The sequence below is a fragment of the Perna viridis genome, chromosome 2 (genome assembly GCF_037379345.1).
Source record: "Perna viridis isolate PV_CMFRI_1.1 ecotype Kerala chromosome 2, ASM3737934v1, whole genome shotgun sequence".
NCBI classification, from domain to species: domain Eukaryota; kingdom Metazoa; phylum Mollusca; class Bivalvia; order Mytilida; family Mytilidae; genus Perna; species Perna viridis.
The window spans coordinates 23,806,957-23,821,366 of record NC_142446.1 but is presented as its reverse complement, the minus strand read 5'-3'; the positions used below and the strand labels follow the sequence as shown (position 1 = coordinate 23,821,366).

At 32.0% G+C, this 14,410-nt stretch overlaps 1 protein-coding gene across 1 annotated transcript in view; it reads right to left on the bottom strand.

The window, feature by feature from the left end:
- Positions 1-5,192, bottom strand: part of LOC148624158 (inactive serine/threonine-protein kinase ULK4-like) — a 38,309-nt gene extending 33,117 nt beyond the window's left edge. Inside the window, exon 1 of the mRNA XM_088566706.1 lies at positions 5,076-5,192. The gene's annotated coding sequence lies outside the window, so the exon portion shown is untranslated. The remainder of the gene's footprint in view (positions 1-5,075) is intronic.
- Between the last annotated feature and the right edge of the window lie 9,218 nt (positions 5,193-14,410).

Below are 14,410 nucleotides of genomic sequence, written 5' to 3'. Positions count from 1 at the left end.
TTTTCAGTTATCTCACCATTAATATTTTCATTCAGCTCATGGTTTTCTGGCAATGTCATATCTATAAAGTTGTCTTCATTACCAAATCCAGAATTCAAATCTTTAAAAAAGTCATGAAAGATATCAATTGGTAATTCTGGTTTAACTTTTGAATGTTTTTCTCCGAGTAAATTCCAAAATTCCTTGGTATTTGTACTCTTTAAATCAATTAATTTCTTTCTGAGATTGTGTCTGTGCTCAGTGATCGCTTTATTCATCTCACGTTTATAGTTTTTCTCTGAGACTTTCATCCAATTTTTATTTCAACGTTATTATGATCTTCATATCGTCGTTTGGCAATACGAAACGTTTTCTCTTTTGCCAACAACAGCCGTTAAACCATGGCTTATTGTCTTTACAAACTGACTACTGATTTTTATTTTTATTCCGTTTTCCAAAAGTTTTAGCAGAATCAATCAAAATCAAATTTACATTTTCCAATAAATGTTTAACTTAATCTTTGGTTAAGTTATCTATTTGAACATGATTTAGTTCATACCCTACATCTCTAATCTTATTCATGTCAATACAATCTCTAAACTCCTCTACTTTTTTGGGGGACCATTTCTTAATCTTTTCAGAGTTGTCGTTATCGGATATAACTTCAAAATAGCTGTTTTAAGATTAAAATTCAAGTATAATGATAATGGTGAGTGAACATCAGTATAAAGTGAAGAAAACTCTAAAACAGTAAGACTAATTATATGACATAATAAATCATGTGAACACATACAATAATCGACAACACTTGATTGTCTACAAGTAAACAGACCTTTTGTATCACCGCTAACTCTACCATTTAGTATAAATAAATTATGATTTCTACAAAGTTCTAACGACTGAATTCCTCGTTTTATCTTCGTCATTACGTTTGTTTGACATTTCATACTGATCAAGGGTTTCAGCATAATTCATGAAGTTTGTTGCCAGACAGTGATTGTTATCTAAAGTTTCCCAAAAATCTGAATCAGTGGCTGTTGGACTGTTGAAATCACCTTTAATAAAATATTTTTATGATTGACATACAGTCTAAGCAGTTCACTCTCTAGCTCATTTATGGCATCAGTTACTTTGAAAACTGAATTTTCAGGGTGGATATAAATATTTCCTATGACAATATCTTCTGAAGTTTTACATAAGTCTGAAGAAATTTTAAACCATGAAACAAGTGTACTATTTGATTCTATGGATTGAATAAATTTTTCATAACGTGATTTGTAACCAAAAGCTATGCACCTGATTTTATTCTTGAGTTGGACTTTCTATTTTTCATCTTAAAAGTATAACCTGGTATATCAATAACATAAAGAATGTCAGTTTTACATTCAAAGAGACAAATTAAAGTCATGATTATTTACTAAAGTAATAAATTCAGGGTATTTCATTGTTCATAAAACACCACAACAGTTTAAAGATAACAATTTAAGGTTAATATCACAGGAACATGAATCTTTATTATTACAGTTTTCACAATCAGATGTGACATTTCCTCGGGTGTCTTAAGTTTTCCTTGTAGTGCCGGATTGAGTGTGGTGTTGTTTGCTCTTCTGTTGTTCGTCTGGGGTTGCAGCTGTAGCATAAGATTGATTGTTCATCTGTGCAACCGGTGATTTTACAGGGGTTTCATCATCAGCATTATAAATGAGACCATCCACGTACAAAATGTCTCGGACAAGTTTTACTTGACATCCTTGAGTTTTTTATTCTTTCATGATAGGATATAGACTTCTCCTGGCTTGTTCTACAGCTTCAGGAAATTGCTGGTTGACTCCATCAGGTTTCCCCTTTAATCTGTATGTACTCGAGAGAATGTTAGCGAGATCTCTGTGGTACATGAACCTTGCTATTATATGCCTTGGCCTCCCTTTCTTTCCTGGGTAAGCGCCACTTCCATATCTGTGGACATTACCGAGTTCGAGGAAGTCATTGATTCTTAGCTCTCTTTTAATAAATAATCGAAGGAGTTGTTCAGTGTCTCACCTTCTGTTCCAGTTAAGCCAGTAAATATCAGATTATATTTCATAGATCTGCCCTGAAGATCCAGTACAGTTTCTTTTAAGTTCTTTGTTTTCCATCCTTACATGGTTTATTGCTGCTTTAATTTCTAGTCTAATTTCGATGGTCTTGTCTTCAAAGTCATTTACAACTTTGCTCATTTTGGATTTCATCTGTTTTACATTACATTCTGATTGTGTTTTTCATTAAATCCATCTATAAAGTTACTTAGGCCTTGTAAGTTACTTGTTGTGTCATCATAGTTTTTCTTAAGTTGTGATAAATCTCTGTCAATAGTTTCATTATTCCATTTTAGTTTCAATATGTTGGCCTCGTTTCTTGCTTTTTTCTGTCAAAGTGTTTACTGATGCTTCTACTTTGTCAACTTTAAGTTTCATGCCGTCTAATCTGGATACCAAACTCGTTAGTGATTCGTTCTCTTTTTTCTATCGCCGAGAGTCTACCATCTACATTTAATAAAAGTTGATACCATAATGCCATAGTAATCTCTTGACTTTGATTACCGTAAAGTACCTCGCAGCTTTGACTCAAAACAGTTGGTGTATTACTTTCCATTTTGCCCACTCGTGTATAGCCTAAAATTAATTGATCGCTACTTTCGTTAGGCATGAAAAATGTTCACTTGAATACACAGGCTTCAGGTAAACATGGTCTATTTGAAAATCTCTAGGCTTTACCAAGCTTTATGTGATTACACAAAAGTTTATTTTGTTATTTTTTTTCCATTAAATCGCAATTTTCGGTATTAAAAGTTGGGCGGAGTGTCCCTCATCTTTGAATAGAAAGATCTATCAATATTTCTCTAATTCAGAGTCTCATAATTAATAGTAAATACCACTTATCTTAGGGCCGAATTTATTGTGTACCTCCATGGTACATTCGTAATGTTCGATTTCATTTTTTTACTTATTTATTATATGGCAAAAGTAATTGAAAAGTAATTAATTACAATATCAAAGTAATTGTTATTTAGTTAATTGCTTTACAAATTATGTTTAATTGTAATTCTATTGAAGAATTCGGCAAGTAATTGGGTTGTACTTATTTACTTTTCCATTTAACTGACCCCAGGTCTGTCACCAATTTCCTTCAGTATTCTATATAACCCTGGCTGCCAACATAGGGACAGCTGTTTGTCAACATGCATATGTTCTTACATGTACATGTATTTACATTGTACAATATTTGGCTAAAATAAAAAAGAAAAGGACCGACGTACACGCAGAGTAAGAAATAGTAGCCTGCCCGCCAGCCAGAGACTGGCTATTTTTTGGGGGTGCTAGTTAAAATGGCACTTGGTCAAAATGGCACCTATGTATATAATTAAAATGGCACTTGGTTATTACTGTATTTTTTGTAAAATATTTTTTTTACTTATTGATGTCCCTGCTGTAATATGATTATATGGTAAATTTATGATGAATTTTAATATATATTTCATTAAGAAAAGGAAATATTATTCAAGTTTTAATTGCAAATTCATGAATCATGAAGTAAATTAGTTTGCGAATTGGATTATGGTTTTTGGCTTTGCTAATTACCTATGATTTATAGCTTTGTTTATTTAATGGGTGATACAGGTATTATTATAATAATTAGATTATTTCACTATTTCAATTACCATCTTGATATGTCCTGGTATCCACATTACTTTTGTAAAATTTATAAGTTTTATAAGATTATTTACCAAGAAATAAATGTGATATTTACTTCTGTATTTTAATCTAGTTTTTATTTGTGACAAATTTCACACCTTATTTCTTTTTTGGTATTTCATTTAATTTCACAAAGTATGTGAACAAAATATTGTAAATGAAAGGACAAAATGAAATTTATTCAAGTGAAATTATAAAACATTTTTGCACAAATAATGCCTGATATGTCTTGCAAAAAGACTTTAATTTTATATCTATCCAAAATCAATAACCTCCAAAAAATACCAGGAAGAGTACTAAATATATCAGAGGATTTATTTTTATATTATTAAATGATTAAACATATATTTATGATGAGTGCCATTTTAACTATACAGGTGCCATTTTGACCAAGTGCCATTTTAACTTCACAGGTGCCATTTTGACCAAGTGCCATTTTAACTTCACAGGTGACATTTTGACCAAATACGATTTTAAACAAATGCCATTATGACTAGAATTCTTTTTTTTTTTTTGGCAGGGCTGGCTAATTTAAGCAAAAATCTATATAGCCATATAGTAAATATATTGAAAAATTGTATTCAGGACTGGCTAGAATTTGAGTTTCTACCCTGGTACATGTAATCTCCAAGAATGATACACAGTCCTACTGTCAAAATACTTTACCGAAACAAGCTATATTTGGAAATCGTTATATGTACTCCTACTATTGTATTATTACAATGTTATTGCATATGATATACATGTATGGGCCTTAACCGATTATTGTTATTGTGTTTGAGCCAATAAAATTGTCTATTGTCTATTTACATAAATGACAACTACACATGATGTACACAAAATTTCATTAATTGCATATTAAAACGGGAAGTGTTTCAAGTATATCAAAAAGCTTTACATGAAAATGAGGGCTGGCAAATTAATTGCATGAAAAGGATGTCTGATATTTAGTAAATAAAGCATGAAGAAATTAAATAGTGAGTGCAGAAAAGCAGTGCAAGGGCCATGGTCATTACACTCATCTTATTCCCTTAAGGTTCCCATAAATACACCAAAACAAAAAAGTGATGTCCCCAAAGTATCAAACAGTCAAAAACGTGTGTACTTACTGAGCAAATTTAACAATTCCATAAACCAAACAAATAAAAATACATAGTTAAAGATTACGTTTCAAGTTTGTCCGCAGTCTGAAGTAAATTTGGGGTGATTTGAGCACATAAAATTTTGTCGAAAGGTAATGCTCAGTATACTTATATATACGGAAAACACTGTACTAATAACGCAGCTTAGACTAATTCATGCACAAATTAAACAAAAAATCAGAAACGTGTTAACCGACTTGTGATTTGGAAAAAAAAATCATACCTTGGAACAGCTGAATGAAACAATGTTCTCTTTTGAAATAGTGCGAGAAAATAAAAAAATGTATTTGTTTGGAATTCGTTCAAGACCGGAAGCTCAGTTATCTCCAATTTCTTCAGGTTCGCGTGTTGATTTCTGATTATGAAAATATGGAAAGCTACAGAATTCAAATATGAAAAAAAAAACAGTTAAGAAGTGCCTAAAAGGATTGAAAAAGACAGTGATAAAAAAAGCCTATACAAGAAAAATTATGGAAATCCTTCGACTAAACTATTACGCCGCTTGAGTTTAAACACGACGCAGTAAAATTTTACTTCTAAGTTTCTACATTTCTTTCAAGAAAATTTCACTTGGCAAGCAATTCAAACTTCCGAAACAGTTCTTGAACGCTACTTCAAGTTTTCGATACCGTTTTTTTAACGCCACTATAGGTGGAACAAGATTACACAAATATTCTGGGGCATGCTTTTGTTCGGTATTATAGAGCAGTTGTAATTTTCTACGTTTTCGACGTTCTTTTAGTGTCTCCCATTTTATTTCTTTATATATGTTTTCAATTTTTGTAAACACCGTAACCCAGTTACAATTCTTGCCGCCTCCTTGGATTTGCTATAATTTTCCAGTGAGTGAAGCATTACAGTTGTCCCATACTTCAGGGGCATATTCTAATAATGGTCGAATATAAGATAAATCTAGTTTTTTTTCTAAAATGTTACGATTCAGTTGAAATTTTAATTTTCGTAATACATTAAGATGCTTTTTTGAGCTAGCGATTATATTGTCAATATGCACGGACCATTTTGCATCATTAGTAAATGTAATGCCTAAATGTTTATAGTGATTTTTGATAGAAATTTCAACTTCATTTAAAGAAAATTTAAACATCGGTATTTCGATATTTGAGAATAAGATAACGTAATCTCAGTTTTTTTCCGCATTAAAAGTCATGAGCCAAATCCATAACAACCCAACTCGTAATTCTGACCTAATCCAATCAGTTTATTGTAGAACATACCAATATTATAATTATTTTCTACCTTCCACTATTCGATTATGGAACACATTACCAAATGATATTAAGACCTCGCCATCAATGATCAGTAAAAATCTTCAAAACTCATCTCGAAAATGAGGTAGTCAAAAACCAATATATTACTATTGCGGATCACGCAAAGGTCAAATCCTACATGCTAGACTTCGTCATCAGTGTAGCGAGGTAAATAAAGATCTACTCGACAAAAACATTATTCCAACACCATTATGCCAATGCGGCGAAATAGAATCTACTAGTCACTTCTTACTCTTTTGTCCATTATATCAATCGCTTAGGAGACAACATATCTCAGCACTTCAACTTCCTGATCAACTGACTTCAAATCTTCTCCTAATTGGATCAGATGAGATGTATGATGAGTATAACGTTGAAATGTTTACCTAGGTTCAGCACTGTTTGATACAGAGCAAACGCTTCAAATTAACCAGCTAAATTGCACATTTACTTCTTCTGAATTTTGAAATTCCTTATGACCTGAGTAAATACAAAGAGCATTAAATATCAACCTCTTCACTTTGCACCAAACTCACCAAATGCACGTTATAAACACTAAAGCACTACTTCTTTGAGCTATGCTATTTATCAATGATACAATTATTAATCATGATTTCAGGAGACGGATTGATATAAGACTTTAAGCTTTGTTTCTGAATCCCGTTATTAATTTGTTATTGTTTGTTTCATTCTATTATTTTGGCTTGAGGTTGAAATATGCAAATTACTTAATAAATATGTTTAAACTAATTTTTTTAAAATATTTTTGTCATTTTTTAAAGGGCGGGATGAAATTAATATCTACTAATTATTTTATTTGGCCTTATCAAGAATAAAATATCTGATTGATCTGAATCTTTATTTACGCAGCCAAGTTACAATCAAGGCTATTCTTAATTTAGTCCGATTTTCCTCTGACCCTGCAACCCTCCTCTTTTTTATTTTGGGTTGTCCAAATAAAAAAGAGGAGGGTTGCAGGGTCAGAGGAAATTCGGACTATTTCTAATTGTCTGTCATTTGAAATTCCTGATTGTCCCACATACTTATTCCTAATTGTCCCCAAAAAATCTTACCTGTTCTACCAGTAATTTTCACAATGTGGGACGATCAGGAATACACCGAATACTTTTTTTTTTTGGAAAACTATTCATTCGTATTAGATGGAGGTAGCGGTGTACCTGCCACCGGAGTATCAAGATATTTTCTATATTTCAAAATTGGGGGCATGGACTGGATGCACTTGCAGCGTAAGCTTGCTTTGCTTTTAATAAAACTGCTCGAATTTACACAGAGAAAGTAAATGGAATAACAAATAATGTTTTATTACTAAATTAAAGGACCAAATAAGGCATGTAAAAATATTTGGGACTGGTAACTCTAGGTAGGGGGAAAGAATGTAAAATGCGATTTCTCTTTCACTGAAATAAAGGAAGGTTAGAAGCAAATACATTTGAGAATCAACATAAATGAATGACTTTTATAAGTTCTATAAGTATGTGAACGGTAAAAACACCGAAAACAATAGTGTAATCAAAGTACCAAAGTACCGAGTCAATGAAGGCCTTCATAATTTGCTCTGTTCACTTTTCAAATTATAAAAAAAGATTGTGTAATATTAAAATAGGGAAAGTAATTTTTAACCCCCCTTTCGAAAGGATAGGTATACACTTTTACCCTTGTTCGTGTCTTCGTTATTATTTTGTTCGATATGTTGCTATAATATCGCATTTTTAACGGCTAGGTTACATTTGTTTCTCATTTTTCTGAATTTTTCCCAACTATCCGGACTATCATGCTTTTTTGCCTTGTTATGACAGTGGTTTTTCTTCCTAATTAATTTTTGAAGGGAGAGTTAATCCAAGGTGGGTCTTTCTTGTTTATACTAATGATACGGTTTGGTATAACCTCGTCACAGACAGGAATAGTTTTATCCGTAATATTTGAAGTAGACGAATCTATTTGTTCATTTACAAATAGGGAGTCCCAGTCTACTCTAGCGAAACGATCTATCAGTAGGTTATAATCTGCTTGTTCGTATAGATAGATTTTTCTTTTAACGGGTTTTTGAGGGTTAGATTTTGGGAGATTTAATATTCCAAGAATGGGTAAATGGAAGCGAATTGATCTAAGAGATGCGGACCTACATCATTGATCAACAGGTTGACTGGATTGTTTAGCATGATAAGGTCAATAAGGGATGATGAGTGTTCAGTAAAATGGGTAGGTTTACTGATTAACTGTTGAAGGCTAAACATTTGAAGATCTTTAATTTTATTGTTAGGAGAATTAGATAGTTGATTAATAAATAAAATTACCTGTTACAATAATGTCTTTATCAGTATTCAGGGCTAATTCTAAAGACTCGGAGACTTCTTTCCATATATTATCGTTACTATTTAGTGGAACATAAAATGTACTGTATAAAACGATTTTATTTTTAAGTCTTTTTTCTAACCGTAAGCATTCTAATTGACCAATGCAAAGGTCGGGACGCCAGATACAGTCGATGTTTGATCTTACATACACAACAACACCCCAACCATAACGAACTAGTCTATCTTTGCGGAATAGTTGGTATCCTGTTATCGATATTTCATTATCAGGTACAGTCTGTTTTAATCAGCTTTCCGTAAATGAGAGGATATTCAATTGATATTTGCTCAAGTTTTGGTTTAATGCTTTGCACGTTCAAGTGAAGAAAAATACAGAATTCTTCAGGATTTGCGAATAACTTAGGTAGTACAATACAGTTAGATCATTTCTAAAAATTTGGTCTCATTTTGTTGAAATAAAGCTGTTTTGAGGCAGTCCACACAGAAATTTATAGTGTTTTGTCATAAAAAGTGCATATTTTCTAAATCCTTGGTGTGTGGAGGTTCAAGTCATTTATAAGTAATTTAGTGATTATTCTTAAAAATCCAGTAGCCATGGTAACAAACTGAAAAAAATATTACTGAGTTTTAGTACAAATCAGGGGTGCCTTTCCAAAACTAACAGCCAAATACTGTTTTATAAAATAGCAGGCACTTAGACACTACCACAGGATGAAAGCATGCATGGAGTAGGTGGAAAAAAAGGTAAAAATAATAAGACCCTTTTCGATTCATTCTCTCACAATTTTAGTCCCAAAAGTTCGTGCGAAATAAGGTATTTGGAAATCAGCCATCTGATGCTGAAGAGAGAACCTAATACGGCAGGGGACTGAAACATTCCGGATACCATTTTTCATTTAAATTACACCTGTTTACCATAACATATATTACATCTGTCTATGTATAAATGCTTATCTACATTTAATCAATATATCCACCAAATTTCAACTTTTAATTTAAAGTTTTACAAAATTTGACCGGGGTATTTTTGGTGTGCGAAACAGTGCGCCTTAATGTAACTGTATAGTGCACCCTTAAAGGTTTAAGCTAGAGGAAGCAGTGGAACTTGTACTTAATGCTTCTGTGCTACAACTGGATGTAGACGAGGGCCCAGGATTAGGTTCAACGCCAGCAATTATCAATAAAATGCAAGCAATCATGTAGTAGAAAATGTCAGTTTTTATTGGGGAGTCTGGAAGAGACTGAGTATAACTTGATATATTTTTCCTCTTTATCTCGGTACTTGCTTTCAGGTGCGTAGCTACCGTTAGGCAAAAAAGCTTGTGCCTGCACTTAATTTTGCCCCCTTTTTTTTATAGATAAAATACATCCAGGAGAGGCATAAATGATGCTCTAAAACGCCATCTCCGCTGAGCTTCTGGGGGCTTCGCCCCCCAGACCCCCTGCCGTAATTTTGCCTACACTTCAATTTGGCCTCGGCTACGAGCCTGGCTTCTGAATTTATTTCCCGATTTAGCTCATGATCAAAAAGGACTATGCTTAAAAGAAGTATCAGCGGGACAGAGGCTAATCCATAAGTGATAAATAAACAAATGAATTTGATATTGAACAAGGAGAGACATTTCTTAGATTTCCTTTTACGCGATAATGAGTAAAACAGTCCGATTCTCTCCCTCTCTGTGTGGCTATATCATCAGTCATCATGACCATTTAAGACAAGATTTAACAAGACAAGATTTTATTGATAGCCTGAGACACAGTAGGTGTACAAGAGGACAACAAAAAAAAAAACTAAAACTAAAAAAAATAAGCAAAAAACAAAAAAACAAATACAAACATGTACATATATGTAAATAAGACAAATACACAGACACAATACACAGAACAGTCAATAGCATTAAATATGTGAATTATACAGATTCACATTTATATTTTAACACATTCACTTTCATATGATATTAGCAACTTTTCGTAAAAAAGCACACACTCTTTTGTATAATTGAACATTACAGATAGACAATAACCCACCAAATTTACTCATATTTTGTTGCTTTGAGTAGTAATCTGGGATGTTACGAGACCGTTGGATTATTTCACTGGAAGAATATGTGAAATTCATCTTCCACCCTTTTATACAAAGATTACATATTCTTTGACTCCGTGGGACTCCAGAACTCCTTCCAGTTTCTATTGGTAGTTTTACGTTAGGACATCCTAATTTTGTCAAATGAATACGTTCTGCTGGGGAAATCTGCGAAGATATCACATAATATCTGTTTAACTGCGACCTTAAGCCTGTTAATATTTACTTTAACGTGTTCGTTCCATAAGTAACTAAAACCCGTATCATCCAAGATAGATTTAACATGATGGTTATTCCACCTAAATTTGGTTGGATTATTGTCATGCAATTTTAACTTAAGCCGAAGCATTATATTTGACAGTTTTTGTTCTTCTTGCCCAAAAGCTAACCATTCTTACTTTAACAAATATTTCAAGTGGAATTCTACCCAACTCTCCATAAAGCATAAAATTTGGAGTGCTGCTTCTCAGATAAAGGATATTTTTACAAAATTGAAGATGCAACTTTTTAATGTTTTGCTTATTTTCAAAACCCCAGACCTCAGAGGAATATAAAAGTATTGGTGCTATCAAAAGCATCAAATAACTTCAACTGTAAATCTATTGGCAGTGGAATGTTTCTTAGTTTCCTATAGAGAGCAAAAAGAGCTTAGTGGGCTTGATCTATTAAACGCTTTCTTGCAATAGTGAAACTACCGTTGTAATTGAAAACCGTGCCTAGATATGTATACGACTCTACTATTTCTATAGTTTTATTATATATTTGGAATTGAAAATGTAGTTTACACTTTATTTTACTGAAGACAATACCTTTTGTCTTTTCAGTATTAACTTGTACTTTCCATTCTTTACTGTAATTAGCAAACACATCCAATGCTTTTTGCATAGCGTCCTTTGTTTCGGACATTATAATTTTATCATCTGCATAAAGCATCACAAATATTTTAACATATACATCAAACATTTCTGAGCATAAACTTTCTGTCAAGTCTAGATTTTGTACTTCATTGCCTTGCAAAAAGATTTCTAGATCATTCAATAAAATTGAGAACAAAAAAAAACGCGACAAGTTTTCTCCTTGTCTTACACTAACTCCACAGTTAAGCAATGCAGAGTGTTTACCTTGATACCTAATACAAGACTTAATATTCTGCTCCATATTGAAAATAACTGAAAATATTTTCCCTGTTGCATTGGATTTTTGAACTTTTAGCCACAGACCATCTCTCAAAACAGTGTCAAATTCTTTTTTAAAGTCAACAAATGTGCAAAATAGTTGTACCTTTTGAAAAATATATAGCTAAAAGGGAGTGTAACACAAAAATGTTGTCAACAGTAGAATAACCCTTTCGACATCCAGTCTGTGATTCAAATAAGAGCTCAATCTCACCAGAAGACTTCGTAAGTCTTTCATTCAAAATGGATGAGGTTTTCCCTAAGCATGAATTTAGTGTAATTCCTCTATTATTATTTGGATCCGATACCACACCTTTGTTCTTATAAATAGGTACAATAATATCTTGTGACCAAAGTTCTGGTACACTATCTGTATCGAGTGCTAAATTAAAAATCTTTAAGTATACAGGCATTAGCTGCAAAACAGGTTTTTTTAAGATATTCATTAAGAATATCATCAACTCCACAGGCTTTGCCATTTTTTTTATTTCTAATATTTTTATTTTTATCTATTTCGTCCTCAGTGACTGGACCATTAAGTAATTCGTTCAATTCACTTGGTAAGTTATTAACAAAATTTTAAAAATTTCTTGAACTCTACTTCGGCATCCATTTTGGTATCAGTCTTGTATTACATATTCCTGAGCGGGTGTACGCAAATGACTGTCATTTTTCATAAAAAATACGGGGTAAATATCAAGCTATGACACAAAAAACTTGTTTTTGAAGAAAAACATTATTTTCATGAAAAATTATGCTTCAGAAAATGTGTTTATTTAATGAACTCAAAATAAAAGTGAAAGTAGAAAAGGTCTATTTTTAGTTTGACCAGTCCTGGTGTTCCAAAGTTTGTGCCTTTTTATCTGAAATGGACCTAAAAATTATTTTTGACATTTTCTTAATTGAAAAACATGGTCAAAAGTTGAAACTCCCGGTCTATTTTTAAAAAAAAAATCATGACAATTTAAGGTATACTATAGAAGCCTATAAGGCAAAGAATACAAGACTGAGACCTGATAACCACAGTTTCAGTGGAGAGATATTTAGTAAGTGAGTTTCAATTATCCTAGAAGCTTTCAAACAGCAGTATATCATATTTTATACTAAATGGAGCAACCTTAAATGGAATAAAGTGATTCAAGTCCTCATTTTTTACTTTTATGGCATATTTCTACTAAATTTGGAAATTAGCGATATTTTTATAGATTAAAAGATGACCAATGGATTGCAATTGTTATTATCAAACGTTTTCTCAACACAACTATATAAGAAATAAATAGGATGACTTAAATTGATGAAATATAAACAGTTTAGATTTTTTTACATTTTTAATACTGGGAGTAGAGACTTGCCTTGAAAATGGTTGAATTGCACTTATTACACATGACATATAAAAACTTAAATGTTTTTTTGCATTTTCAAATTTATTCTACTTTAACTGCTCAAGATGTGCTGTACTACAGCCATTTGATTGATTAAAAGTGAAAACTGACCATTAAAACATTTTTTATCTCATTAATGACCATTTCTAATGGTATTTCCACTCAAATTTTAATGTGACTTGCAAAAAATTGGTGGTAATGACATATAAAAAAATGAATTTTCCTCAATAGCATGTGAAGTAAGTAGAAACTTTGATGTTTTCTGTGTATGTTATTTACTGTTCATGCAAAATATCAATCTGTGTCTGTGAGATATTTCTATTTTTGTAATTACCCAATACATTTATGTATGCCCAGGGTACCAAATGTGACTGAAAATCAGCATTTTTGGGAACTAAGTTGTCTTTTTCATTAAAATACATTGTAATGATAATTATACAACATTTTGACTCTATTATACCTTTGTGTGAACAAGAAATTTAACTTAGTGCAATTGGTTATTTCAGTAAGCAGATTTTAAATTATCAAGAGGCTCCCTTGTGTTAAGGCTAAAAAAGGGGTGGGGTCTGAACTTGATTTTTGTGAATATGGGCCAAAAAAATTGAGATTTTGAAACAATATGGTATTCATAGAATAGTTAAGGCATTTGTCTTATCAATACATACCACCTTTAATGTTTAAAAAGGTAACTAAATTTTTTTTATTATCAGCCTATATCTTGAAAACTATGATAGATAGAATGAAACTTTCAGTTGCTGAAATGATTCTTATTATAAGGCCTGCAAAAGTCCCCAGGGATCAAAGTTGTCAGACGACTTCACATAAGAGTTATTGCCCTTGAAAGACAAAAAATTACGTTTTTTGCAGTTTTCAGTCAATATCTTGAAAATTATAATAGAATGAAACTTTCGATTGATGAAATGATCCTCAAGATATGTCCTACCAAAGTCTTCATGGAGTCCAAATTGTCGGACAATATCTTGTTAGAGTTATTGCCCTTGAAAAGCGAAAATTTAACGAGGTTAGCCATTCAGGCTCCTGGGAGCCTCTTCGTATTAGAACGGGAAGTTTACATTAAAAGATAATGATAGGTTAGCATTGAATTTATGTAATATTACCCAGTTTCCGATTCAAAAACAGGCGTTCGTTACAATTGATTATATAAAGGTCATATACTTATGTATGTTATCAGGACACCGATATCCATAGATAGCCATTCGTATGGCAAGCCAAAGTGGACAAAAATCAATATTTTGTAATATTAGAAAATTAATTTGTAATATTACAAAATCATTTTTTTAATTTTAGAAAAGATTT